The sequence below is a fragment of the Cyclopterus lumpus genome, chromosome 3, assembly GCF_009769545.1.
Source record: "Cyclopterus lumpus isolate fCycLum1 chromosome 3, fCycLum1.pri, whole genome shotgun sequence".
NCBI lineage: Eukaryota > Metazoa > Chordata > Actinopteri > Perciformes > Cyclopteridae > Cyclopterus > Cyclopterus lumpus.
Genome location: NC_046968.1, coordinates 6,917,543 through 6,930,444, shown reverse-complemented (window position 1 = coordinate 6,930,444; position 12,902 = coordinate 6,917,543). Strand labels below are relative to the sequence as shown.

Below are 12,902 nucleotides of genomic sequence, written 5' to 3'. Positions count from 1 at the left end.
TGCGCGACCACTGACTGCTTCGCCGTTTCTGAAACACACGTTATTACATGTTATTACATGTTATTATATGTTATTACTTGTTATTACATGTTATTACGGTAGTTACAGAGAACATTCACTCGCTGGGCCAACTGCACTACTGGACGGCTTGAGTGTTGCGCGAACACACGCTATTGGCGTTAGTTAAATAGTAGTTACGGTATTCTGGCGAGGGTTCACTGTCTGCGCCGACTGCTCTACTGAATGCTCCAGTGTTGCTACAAGGCTATTTATTATATGAAGGCACGGTATGTCACGGTATCTGGAGAGCACTTGCTGGGCCCGCAGCAACATTGAAGGCTCAACCATTATTATCTGTAGTAACTGTCGTCGTAAATAATATACCTAAAACGTAGAATAGTCACACGGCACATAATAAGACCTTGACATGCTGGTTAGGAATAAGCACACGAACATAACTTGCATAGACTCCCCACACAGTTCTCATGAGAACTCAACTAGATAGCAGGAGGCAGCTTAAAGGAGCCATTCCTGTTTTGACGAACTCTGCTAGAGGGTGGGACCATCCTGTGCTCCAATGTGGCTCTCAGAAAGTCTAAACCAAGAGCCGCCTCCATCAAATAGTCGACCAATCACAAATGCCCTTAAGCCTTAAGGACTACTTAGCCTATGAGCGCTCTCTGCTTAGCGCCTATTTTCGCTGTTCTCAGCTAGATTAGGTCCATGCGTGTTTAACTGCTGGACATAATACTCCTGTTACAATTAAATTAATGTATATTGTTGATTTTAATTTGCTCGTCTCAAGTCTTGATTTTACTTCCACGACAAATTGGTAGCAGAAGATGTTTTTTTATTTGATTTATAGTTAACGTGGAAAAGTGAGACGAAGACGACCAATCAGAACGGGCCCAAGGGTCCGACGGGGGCCATCCACCGGGAGCCATTCATCTCACCTCACGAACCTGATCAAAACAGCGCTGTAGCTACAACTAAAAGGTAAGCAGAGCCTATTTCATTAAAATCTGCATATTGTCGATAGACGTCTAAAGTTGATCAGTAGTACTGAGTGTGAGTATGAATTGCATAAAATCGTAATAATAAAAAATAAACACTGTAACGGGATTGTTATGAGAAAGTAGAAGGTTTTATTTAAAGAATTTGAGTATGTCCTCCGGGATCGGATTTGTGTGGTAACAGCGTAAAAAACAAGCCCAGTGAGGTTGTTACGTGGGTGCTCACGAAATTAATGTAAAGGAATTTTACGAGTTAAAGATAAAAGTAGAACGTTTGGGTGAGGACACATCGCTGTAAACACACTCCCGTTGGGTTTGTGTGTGGGCATTCACCGAACAAAGAATTTAAAGAATTTAAAAAGCAATGAATCTGATGACACTGGTTTGATAAGTGTTTGATAAGTGTTTGAGCTTTGTGGCTGTGCGTGATTCCGCCGTGACAGCTGTTTCCTGGTAGCACATCACACACACACACCCCGCACTCATCACTGAATAGTACATATTTCAAGTAGACAGAAATTCGAGAGAATAGACAGAGAGATAAGAGCAAAAAAGAAAAGAAAAGAGAAAAGATAAAGCAAGAGAATGACGGAGTTTAGCGTGTTTTTGACGGAGAGAGTAAAGGATAGAACAGAGAAGGGACAGGAGAAGAAAGATGGGAGGATTTGGGAGAGAGTGTTAGGGAGATGGACGGTGAATGGCTGGATACGCCCCGGTCCAAAAGTCCCAAACAAGATTGATACGGCTAAAATGAGAAAAGACTTGCTGGACGCCACAGCAGAGGCACTAAAAAAAGAGGAAGGAACAAGATGTGGAGCATTCTCTAAAGCTAAAGCTAACAGAAAAAGAGCAGAAGATGAAGAAAGAGTGGGCTTGAAAGGATGGGATGAAATCATACGTCTCCATCTGAACATGCCAATGGTGTCACGAAAACAGGGTGTGCGCGACAACACCGGTTCAATGTTTGTGCAAAGACCAGGAAGTGAAGAGAGCGAGACCAAGAACGATACTCAGAACAAAAATGAAGACACAAAGGGCGACAGCAGTTCCGCCCCTCTCTCCCTTCCTCCTTCTCCCCCGCCCTACGCCCCAGAAACTGCAATAGCATCAGCTCCCCACATGATAGCGCCAGTGTTGCAAGTAACAGGAGGGAAACTAAGAGGAGCCATGTCAATGGATGTGACGGATGGGAGACTGGAAGTGGAAGACACACAACTAGCGGGTGCAGTGGGGGTTCTCACAAATGAACTCACTAATCTCCAGGAGCAGATGCAACAAGTCAACCTGCACATAAGAAACCAGACAATAGGTTCTGCAGAACAATGGGCAGGACTGACCAGACCAAATACCCGTCCCCTGTCGGGAGCAGGAGGATTTCAGCTGCCAGGAGAAGGGGGGTCATCTATGGAATGGGAGGAGATGAATCTACAGCTCAAAAAGCAACAAACACTGCCCCCTGGTGGATACCAAGGGTTTAAACACGGCACCCAGCTGAGGCCTGAAGGAAGATCATCATCAGCTCTCCCTGGTGGATATTCGGAGGGACTGCCACTGCCACACTCTCCAGCACCAGTGCCCCCTTTTCCCTTTCTCTTCAATGGGACTCGACCAACCACTCCCTTCACTCCCATGCCAGAAGAATTCAGAAGGTCCAGCAACCCATTCCACCACGATCCAAACATGCCCGTATACGTACATGTCTCACCAGAGGGACACATCATACAACTAGGACAGAGTGGTCATACACCCGGCACACACACACCAACACCGCCACCTGCTGGCTCACCCTCGCCAACGACACTGACATCTCCACCACCACCTGCTGGACAATCATTGACATTAGCAGCACGAATGCTGCCATCTGGTGGCTTAGCAATAGGAATACCCCAACACAGAACAACAAGACTGATGGCAGCCACACCCCCTCCCATGCCCTTTCCACCAACCCTTCCCGCTGGATCAAGAGCCCCCACTCCCCTGAAGACAACGATGAGATCCACCAACCCCTTCAGCTGTACAAGCGTTCTGGGAAACGTCTACATCCAGCCAAGTGACCACATCGTCTACGTAGATCAAAATGGCTACCCACTCCCTCAGTCAGTGCCACCCTCCCCCTTGCCCATACAAGATCAACAAGCAGCCAACAACTACGACCCTTCAAGCAGCTCTGACAGTGAGGAAGACACGTTTGTGGTTTCAGGGACACTAAGGGGTTCGGCAACACCAGCAGCTCCCCGCAGGTCAGCCCGGATACAACAAAAGAACAGGAAGAAGCAAGAAAGACAAAAAGCCCTTAAAGGAGAAGAAGATGGGGAAGATGAAGAACTACAGCATTTCCACAACAACATGCCCCTGCGACAAGTACCAGGAGCACAGACAGGTACATGCAGCTTCTCCCCATTCAGCTTTGGAGACTTGACAGGAATGTTACATACACTGCCCAAACTAACAGCTGGAGCTGACCCATGGATTGAAGGATTTGAAGCAGTCACTTCCGGGCACCTGCTGGCCATAGGAGACATCAGAGCCGTCATCACAAGATGCCTGGATGGACACAGAGGCCCCAAGATTCTGGAACAGGCAGGAATTCTCTCTACCATGACACCACCAACCCCCTTCAATCCTCACAGGAATGGACTATGGGCTGCCCTACGACGCAAGTTCCCCACCCCATTGGACAAAGGTGCAATCAAGAGCTGCAAGTGGGATGGAAAAGAAACACCCTCAGCATACCTGGCCAACACCCAAGCCATGTGGAGGAAGGCTTTTAAAGAACCACATGATGCCTCAGACACCACCATCTCCATGTGGCGATCCATGGCAGTGAACGGTCTGCCCTTCTCGGTCAGAGAGAAGCTGGCTGACTATGCAGAACTGGATGAAGCCTCTGATGAGACCTGGGCTACTCAAGTACGTCACCAGATGAACAGGTACATCACCAAAGAATCAAAAGAAGATGAAGAAATCAAACTGTTGCAGAAACGCCTTCTCCTCACCCAACTGAAAGAAAAAGAAGATGCACTGGCAGAAAAGAAAGCAGCAAAGAAAGCATCAGCCCAGATGGTCGTTGCTCCCATGGGACCAACAGAAGTAGAAGCCCTGATTCAAACACAGATGGCCGCACTGCAACCACAGCCCCCTCCACAGCCAATGACGCTCCAAAACCCTCCCCAGCCCTACTATCAGCCCCAGCAACCACAACCCTTTTACCCGCCCAGACAAAGCCAATGGCCACAAAGAGGAGGTGGAGGAGGCAGAGGATCAGCCTACTTCTGCTACAACTGTGGAAGACCAGGCCACTATGCCCGAGACTGTCGTGCAGCCCCCCAACAACAGCAACAACAGCAAGGCAGAGGAAGAGGACCCCCCAGAGGCCCTCCGCAGGCCGCACCAGGTCCTGCAGCGTATCCAGTACCTGCAGCCTGTTTCCAAGACATCAGTATAGATTATACAGACATGGGAGCAGAGAACGTAGTACAAGGGAAAAGGTATGTGTTAGTAATGGTAGACAGATTTTCAAAATGGGTGGAAGTAATTCCCACCAAGCGCGAAGACGCTCAGACAGTAGTCAAATGGCTACAGACAGAACTCATACCATACGCATCAGGTCCGACAACGGAACACATTTCAATAACAAGCTACTACAGAAAGTGGAACTCACACTGGGCATAAGCCACAAGTTTGGTTCGGTGTATCATCCACAGTCACAAGGTCTGGTCGAAAGGGCCAATCAAACAATTAAGGGAAAGCTGGCAAAGATGTGCGCAGGTACAAGGATGACATGGGTTGAAGCCCTACCTTTGGTATTGATGACAATGAGGTCATCCCCAGGCGAGAAGACGCACCTTTCGCCACATGAGTTGTTGACTGGTAGAGTGATGCCAGGTCCGCCCAGGGATGGAGGTCATATGCCAGCCCTGGACGTACACGAAATAGAGATGAGTGAATATGTGAAGGCACTAATCTGCCTTACTGAAGCTCTCTCCAACCAGGTTGTTCATGCCCAGATGATTGATCCGGCGGAGACGAAGCTGCCACAGGTGAAAGTAGGTGACTGGGTCAGGGTCAAGGTTCACAAACAAAAGTGGACTGACCCCAGGTGGACTGGTCCGTACGAAGTGAAGGAGGTTACTTCACACTCGGTCCAGGTCAAAGGTAAATCAGGAGCGCCTTGGCACCACCTGACACACTATACCCCAGCACCAGTTCCAACGAGAACACTGACAAAAGTCAGAACTGATTGGAGCAATGCAGACGATGTTTTGGGGACCCCGACTATCCACACACCCACCGCGACCGCCACTTTAACTGGGATAATAGTGGGTGCTCCCCCAGGGTTATGTTGGGTTTGGGGATTTTTATTTCTGTAAACATGGGACTGTTAATTTGGCAGTTAGAAAAGTTTGAAAACAGACCCTCGGACACCCACCCGCCACGAGACATAGGCTGTCTCCCGACTGAATTGATAAACCAACCTGGACTGACACATGGACCAAGTTGCAATCAGACTCTTGACCAAAGAAAAACGCCCTCCACCCCCGTACGAGCAGTGCCCCTTACTAGCATATGACTCCAACGGACTTGACATGAACAACGACCCACAGAACGACAAAAGCGAGCCCAACATGGACAAGCCCCAATTTACCATTTCATATTAGGTCACACCTAGCAGGTGTGAAAAGGGGGATTTGTTGTAAATAATATACCTAAAATGTAGAATAGTCACACGGCACATAATAAGACCTTGACATGCTGGTTAGGAATAAGCACACGAACATAACTTGCATAGTCTCTCCCCCACACAGTTCTCATGAGAACTCAACTAGATAGCAGGAGGCAGCTTAAAGGAGCGATTCCTGTTTTGACGAACTCTGCACATCGTGTCAGATAAAGAACACCTGCTAACTGATTCCCTGAAATTGAGAGATAATGCCCCCGCTTCGAACATAAGATTGCATAACATACACACACACTGATCTGCTACGCCACCTGGAGGCCAGATGATCCGAGAGCCTAGAGGGTGGGACCATCCTGTGCTCCAATGTGGCTCTCAGAAAGTCTAAACCAAGAGCCGCCTCCATCAAATAGTCGACCAATCACAAATGCCCTTAAGGACTACTTAGCCTATGAGCGCTCTCTGCTTAGCGCCTTTTTTCGCTGTTCTCAGCTAGATTAGGTCCATGCGTGTTTAACTGCTGGACATAATACTCCTGTTACAATTAAATTAATGTATATTGTTGATTTTAATTTGCTCGTCTCAAGTCTTGATTTCACTTCCACGACATAACGATGATACTATCCGACCGCATTTGCTGTGTAACATAATGTGACAAAAAAATGATTAATAAAACACACACGATATATATATATATATATTGTAGTGTCACGGGCTGTCGCTAGGACAGGCTAGCCTGGGGCGGTGCAAAGAGAGAGATGAACACAGGCACGTCCGAGGGTATTTAACAAAAAGTCCAGGTTTATTTCCCATCCCACCAGCAAGGTAACATCCAAAAACAACAAAGTATCAAAAAAAAAGGTCCAGTTAGATAACACAAAACATCCCGGAGGAGAAAGTGGTTAATTAACCAAACAAAAACTCAATCCTGTTGAATCCAGGCTACGAGGTCCTCTCCCTTGTTGTCCTCTTCCAGGTGCTCGTGGGTTCACCTTCCGCTCTCCTTTCTCCTTCCCAGGTGCTCTCCCTTAAGTCTCCCAGCCCTGTCTCAATCAGGTGCCTTAAGCAGCTGCAGCTGGGTGAGCGGTGAGGCAGGCTGGGAGATGTAGTTTTTGCACTGGTGGCCACTCTGTAGCGCCCCTCCACTACCTGTCCCATTGTGATGCCACAATATATATATATATATATATATATATATATATATATATATATATATATATATATAATGTAAGGAATACTTACTTCTGAACTGCTGTAGACTTCTCGATATATATATATATATCATAATAATATTCAGTATAATATGATATATAATTACCATCTTATATAAATATCATAAATATAAATATTATGAATATCATATAATATATATATATATATTATATATATAAATAAAATATAATTTGAATTGACAAAATAAGTCTGTTGTTAACCCCTCAGTAGCACCAAGGCAAGCCCTGTGGCAGGGTTAGGAATGATAGTCGCGCCAATCCCAATCCTCGCCGAACACAGTGACCGGATTCCAACTGGTTAGAAACCTACTGGTTGTGGTGCGTGTGTTGTATTCACTTACAGCTGCAGCGGTGGTCTGTCTCTGTTTTTTTATTAATAATTATATTAATAAAAAAATGTGTGTATATATATATATATATATATATATATATATATATACGTGTACGTATATCAAATCCAATAGCCCATCATCATACTTAGCGGCATAATCCCCAGGCATAGGACCTTGGGGAGGCTGCTGCGCTGGCTTTCTCACTCCCCCAAGTAACTCGTCAATAACAGACAGGAGTTTAGCTCAAAGTCAATGATGCAGGGAGTGAACCTGTAAGTCCAGGTAGTTACAGAATGTGTCTGTCTGTAGTTGTTAACGAGTGTTACCTGCTTACATTCAGGTTTACCTGTAAGTCCAGGTAGTTACAGAATGTGTCTGTCTGTAGTTGTTAACAAGTGTTACCTGTAAGTCCAGGTAGTTACAGAATGTGTCTGTCAGTAGTTGTTAACGAGTGTTACCTGCTTACATTCAGGTTTACCTGTAAGTCCAGGTAGTTACAGAATGTGTCTGTCTGTAGTTGTTAACGAGTGTTTCCTGCTTACATTCAGGTTTAATTGAAGCAAATGAAAGGGAAGTTAGAAACTGTCTCCTTTGAGCGAGTGTGTGAACGAGTGAATTCGAAAAATACAATAAATAACTATCGACATCTCTCTATTCTTTACATTATATATTATTATTATATTTGTTCCATTGAATGGTGTATTTGACACTGAACTAGTTCATCTTTATCTCAGTGATCGTGTCCAAATTAGCATAAAATATCACTATGACCCTGAAATGCTGTCTCTTGTGTTATCGCACTCCTTCTGATTGAACCAATCTATGAACTGTCTGAAACAATGGATATCAGGGGGCCCAAGAAAAATGTGCACACATTCACGAAAGTGATGCTCCCCTTGGGGCTTAGCCCCCCTTTCTTTGAATCCTACAAACGCCCCTGGAGAAGTGTAACCAGGTGTGTCATGGCCGACTTACTTCTTTTGGATGCCTCAGGGCCCCTTGGAGCGTGTCTTTAGACAGCATCTTGATATCGGCAGAGACAGATGGACAGTTCTTCACATGCAGATTTATGCAAATCGATGTCATGGGATAAAAAACTCCATTATTATGCCTGACGGCGCAACATCACCTGTGAGCACTCGTATTCTTTGGTCCGTCTCTATGATGGAGACTTTGCCTTGACCGCGTCCCGTTGCAGTCATCGATCCCTTAGCTGTGCCGAGACGTTTTATTTATGCCATTTTCCTATTGAACCATTTCTTCCTTCTTCCAGTGACAGTACGACCCTCAGGTGACACAGCAATAACAGCACTTGTTATGTTCTCCCATTGGCTTTCCTTATCAGAAAGTCTAAACTATCTGGATTTATTAAGTTATTTTTACTCTTTAATGCCATTCTCATGAATGAACAGTTCCGGACACATGAGGCAGGACATGTAGCCCTGTATGGTATTTTTGGGGCATTAATTATGCTAATTTATAATTCTCACAAACACTCACTTAGCAGTCATTTACAAAGTTATCTGAAGTTAGGAGCGTTTGCTGAATCTGACATGGCACACTTGTATGAAGAGAGTTAAGATGGGCACATGAAAATGTTCTTGCATGAGGTCCCTTGACTTTTCATGGTTGTGGGTAAAACAGTAGGCAAATTCTAAATAGTGTAAGTGGAGACCGTCTCTCACATTCAGTTTATTTTGTACAGCCCAAAATCACAAATTACAAATTTGCCTCAGAGGGCTTTACAATCTGTCAGGAAAAACTCCCCAAAAGAATAGAAAAAAAACCTTTCACATGGAGTTCAGTCCACCTGGAGCCAAGATCACCTGCTCTACACTGACGGTATTAACTAATGTTGACTAATTATTAACGCGGCAGTTCAAATGACCTTAAATTAAGAACGTGTTTTTCCGTGTAGCAGGCCCCACAGTGCGGCGTCATAAGCATTTAAACAAGTATACGGGTGTCATTGTTGTGCCACATGGGGTGTAGCAGAAATGACAAACCGCCTCCATTCATCACAAACCAGCACAGATTTAATGATTACATTACATTACATTACATGTCATTTAGCTGACGCTTTTATCCAAAGCGACTTACAATAAGTGCATTAAACCATGAGTCCAAACTCAGAACAACAAGAATCAAGCGAGTACAATTTCTTCAATAAAGTTAAACTACAAAGTGCTATCGGTAAGAGACATTTAAGTGTTACTAAAGTGTTAAACTACAAAGTGCTATCAGTAAGAGACATTTAAGTGTTACTAAAGTGTTAAACTACAAAGTGATATCAGTAAGAGACATTTAAGTGTTACTAAAGTGTTAAACTACAAAGTGATATCAGTAAGAGCCATTTAAGTGCTACCAAAGTGTTACTACAGCGCTACCTTCCCTATTCAAGGTATAGTCGAAAAAGATGTGTTTTTAGTTTGCGACGGAAGGTGTAGAGACTTTCTGCTGTCCTGATGTCAATGGGGAGCTCGTTCCACCAATGAGGAGCCAGCACAGCAAAAAGTACTTCAATGATGATGAGTTGGGTGGGCAGATTTGTCTAAGCAGGGGGATGTAATAGGACAGGATACTAGGCACAGGAGAGGAAATAAAGACAATAAAGTCAATGCAGATGAGAGAAGTTTGGTGGAACAATGAGATATTGTGACACAATATTTGGCGCTTTGCTGCCATCTAGTGGCATAACGTTGAAAATATTGTACAACACCTACACAAGACTTGTATACATTTATGTCACGGACTTTTTTCACAGAGGGAACTTTTTATAGTGGGAACAGAACAAGGCTTGGTTCTATGCAAGTGTCCCCGTCCTCAGTGTGGAATTGAGCCAAACAGGAACAACACCAGCACCCTGAAACTGGAATCCAACAATTTTGTATTTGTAATATTTACACCAGTGATTTTCCTACTGTGACATGTCGACATGTCCTCCGTGAAAACAACGTTTACTAGTTTTAACATTGAGGTTATTGTAAAATAAATGTGTCCCAGCCTTTTTCTATACACATTGGCGATAAGGTGCTTAACCTTATTACCATGGTCACCTGTGACGTTTCCAACACATGGTCCTAACTATTGCATTTTAAACTGTATGTATTTGGCTGTTTGATTTGACAAATGGCGAGGTGTTTATTTTGTATTGATGTGTATCGTGTGGCTTGGTGTTTCCGTTTGATCACTCAATGCTGTCAATACTTTATATTATATGTTTACACCATTTTTTTGATTGCATTTCATTTAGTGGGTGAATGATAACTAAAATAATAACAAATACGTTTACTCAATTGACTACATCAACGTACTTACATGTTTTACTCCTTTATGCTGCATTTCAAGATTAAATATTGTCATTTTGACAGCAACACTTTACAGATTAGGATTTAAAAAATGAAACATGATCAATAACCATCAGGATCAGTATCTTACATATGATGCTATGTTATTGATTAAATGATGCAACGATGTATAAAATAGTTAACAGTAATACTATTCAAATGCATCAATAATCAATATTTTGTTCTGCACAATGAGTACATAATACTTGAAGAGCATTTAGAGGATAGTATTAAGTTAAAACTCTTTAAGGGTTTTTACTTTGTAATGTAGTATTTCTACATTGTGGTATTGATGCGTGCTGATGTGAATACTTCTTCCATTACGGACTCACTGATTGATCACCAACTCCAGTCGAGTTGATCAATTGGATTGAACTGTATTGCACTGACTGGACTGGCCTCCATGTGTCAGCCCTGTGATTGACGGGTGGCCTGACCTGTGCACCATCAGTGGACCTCCCTCTCGCCCTTTGCCAACTGGGATTGGCTCCGCCCCCGACTCAATCGACAATAATGCGGGTTCAGCTGATGAACGGATCGATGAGTTGACTCCTTACTGCAATTGACTTCATGACCTCCAGAGGGCACTACAGAACAGTCTAAAACATGTAAACGCTAACGTCAGCATCGGTATTTACATGTAAGGCACTTATCTTGCCAGATCTCGTGACGCAGCACAGCCATAACAATAAAAGAGCCACGCAAATGAGTCTCCTTCTCCATCATGTTCTCTTTTGTAAGGCCGTGAAAAAAAAAAAAAATCACAGGCTTCTGCTCCGCTTCCGTTGCTGTTGCTGCTGCAAAAGAAATAGATATATATTTTTGGATAAAGTATAGTCTATTTTATTACGACAGCCGTAGTAGTATGTACTTCTGTCGCACACGGTTATGGTTATTGGGTCTGACTTCATGGCAGAGAGAGTTGGCAGAGAGCGATATGAGGAAGATGAAAACAGATGGGACGGACGGGTGCAGTTGATGCCTCTCACCGGGGTGAAGGGTGAAGGAAATCTGTTACAAGGCCACAGTTCACCCGAGGTGCGTGAGCCTATAAGAGAACCCAAAGCCAGCAATAACTCCACCACTAGTGGAAACAGTAGAGCGCATTCTGTGAACACCGTCTGTATTAAGGCGGATATTATCCATTGTCGCTCGTGTTAAAACAGCAGATGAAGCCCCCCACCTCCACCCACCCACATACATCACACCCCCACTGGGCTATAGGATCTGAACACCTGTTTCATTGTGGAGCTAAAAAAAGGAACAGCTCTTCAGATGTCTCTCTGAGAGACTGTTAGTGTTCCTGTTACTTTACAGTAGTTTACACCATTAGATGCGGTGCCTGCAGCCAGTTTGGTTTTCTCGGGGTCTGTGAGTCACAGCCTAGATGTGCATGTTTGTAATGTGTGTACACTGAGGCATAAATACTGCTTGACATCACCACCAACATTCTGACCTCGAACAACGGCACCGATGAGATCCTGCTGGAACCTGCTGGCTCCCAGAGCACGCCACGATGTGCTGCTCCCAGAACCACCTGCGGAGGACAGCCTCCAGCGGCTCGGTGACGATCCCCTTCTCTGTGAGCAGTGAGTTCTCCAGCTGAGAGAGGCAGAAGAAGGCCTTCCACAGCAGGACCTGCCTCCGCTTCCTCCCTCCTTCAGAACGAGTGAGACCACACGAGCGTCGAGAACAAAGCCAGATGTTTCTCCGCTGTGGACAGAACGGGAGACAGACAGGCGGGGATGCCTCTACCTCGAACATCACCCGGCACGGGAACAACCCCGCCCTGGGCTTCCAGCACGAACAGACCAGGAGTGACTGACTACCACAGCAGGACCAACCAGCAGGTGGCCTACAGCTCCCACAAGCAGTCCACCAACAACCTGAACACTCCCTATAGACTACTCCCCCATCATGCACTACGGGAGAACAGCCTTCTCCATCCAGTATGGGAGGGACTCCATCACCCCCATCAACGACCCCAACCAGCCAGAGGCAGGGCATGTCCTGCTGGGACATCGTGAGGCTCAACACGCTCTACGGGTATTAATAACAATACTGATGCTAAATTCAACACTCTCCCTCTTTTTCCAGTTATTTTGTTTTTGTAGTTAATACAAAACTGATGTGAATTTTGAAATCAATGCTGAATATTTCACTTTCTTTCACAATATCATTTAAAAAGTGGAGACGACGGAACATCAGCGTAACAAAGGTGAACAACTTGACTGCTGACTAGTTTATTCATTGATTATTCACCACCTCAAGGCATTTACATATGCACACATTAGCACAAACGT

General features: G+C 44.7%; 1 pseudogene; it reads left to right on the top strand.

Annotated features, from left to right (window-relative positions):
* The first annotated feature begins 12,029 nt into the window (after positions 1-12,029).
* On the top strand, positions 12,030-12,652 carry LOC117751272 (annotated as a pseudogene).
* Positions 12,653-12,902: the final 250 nt, after the last annotated feature.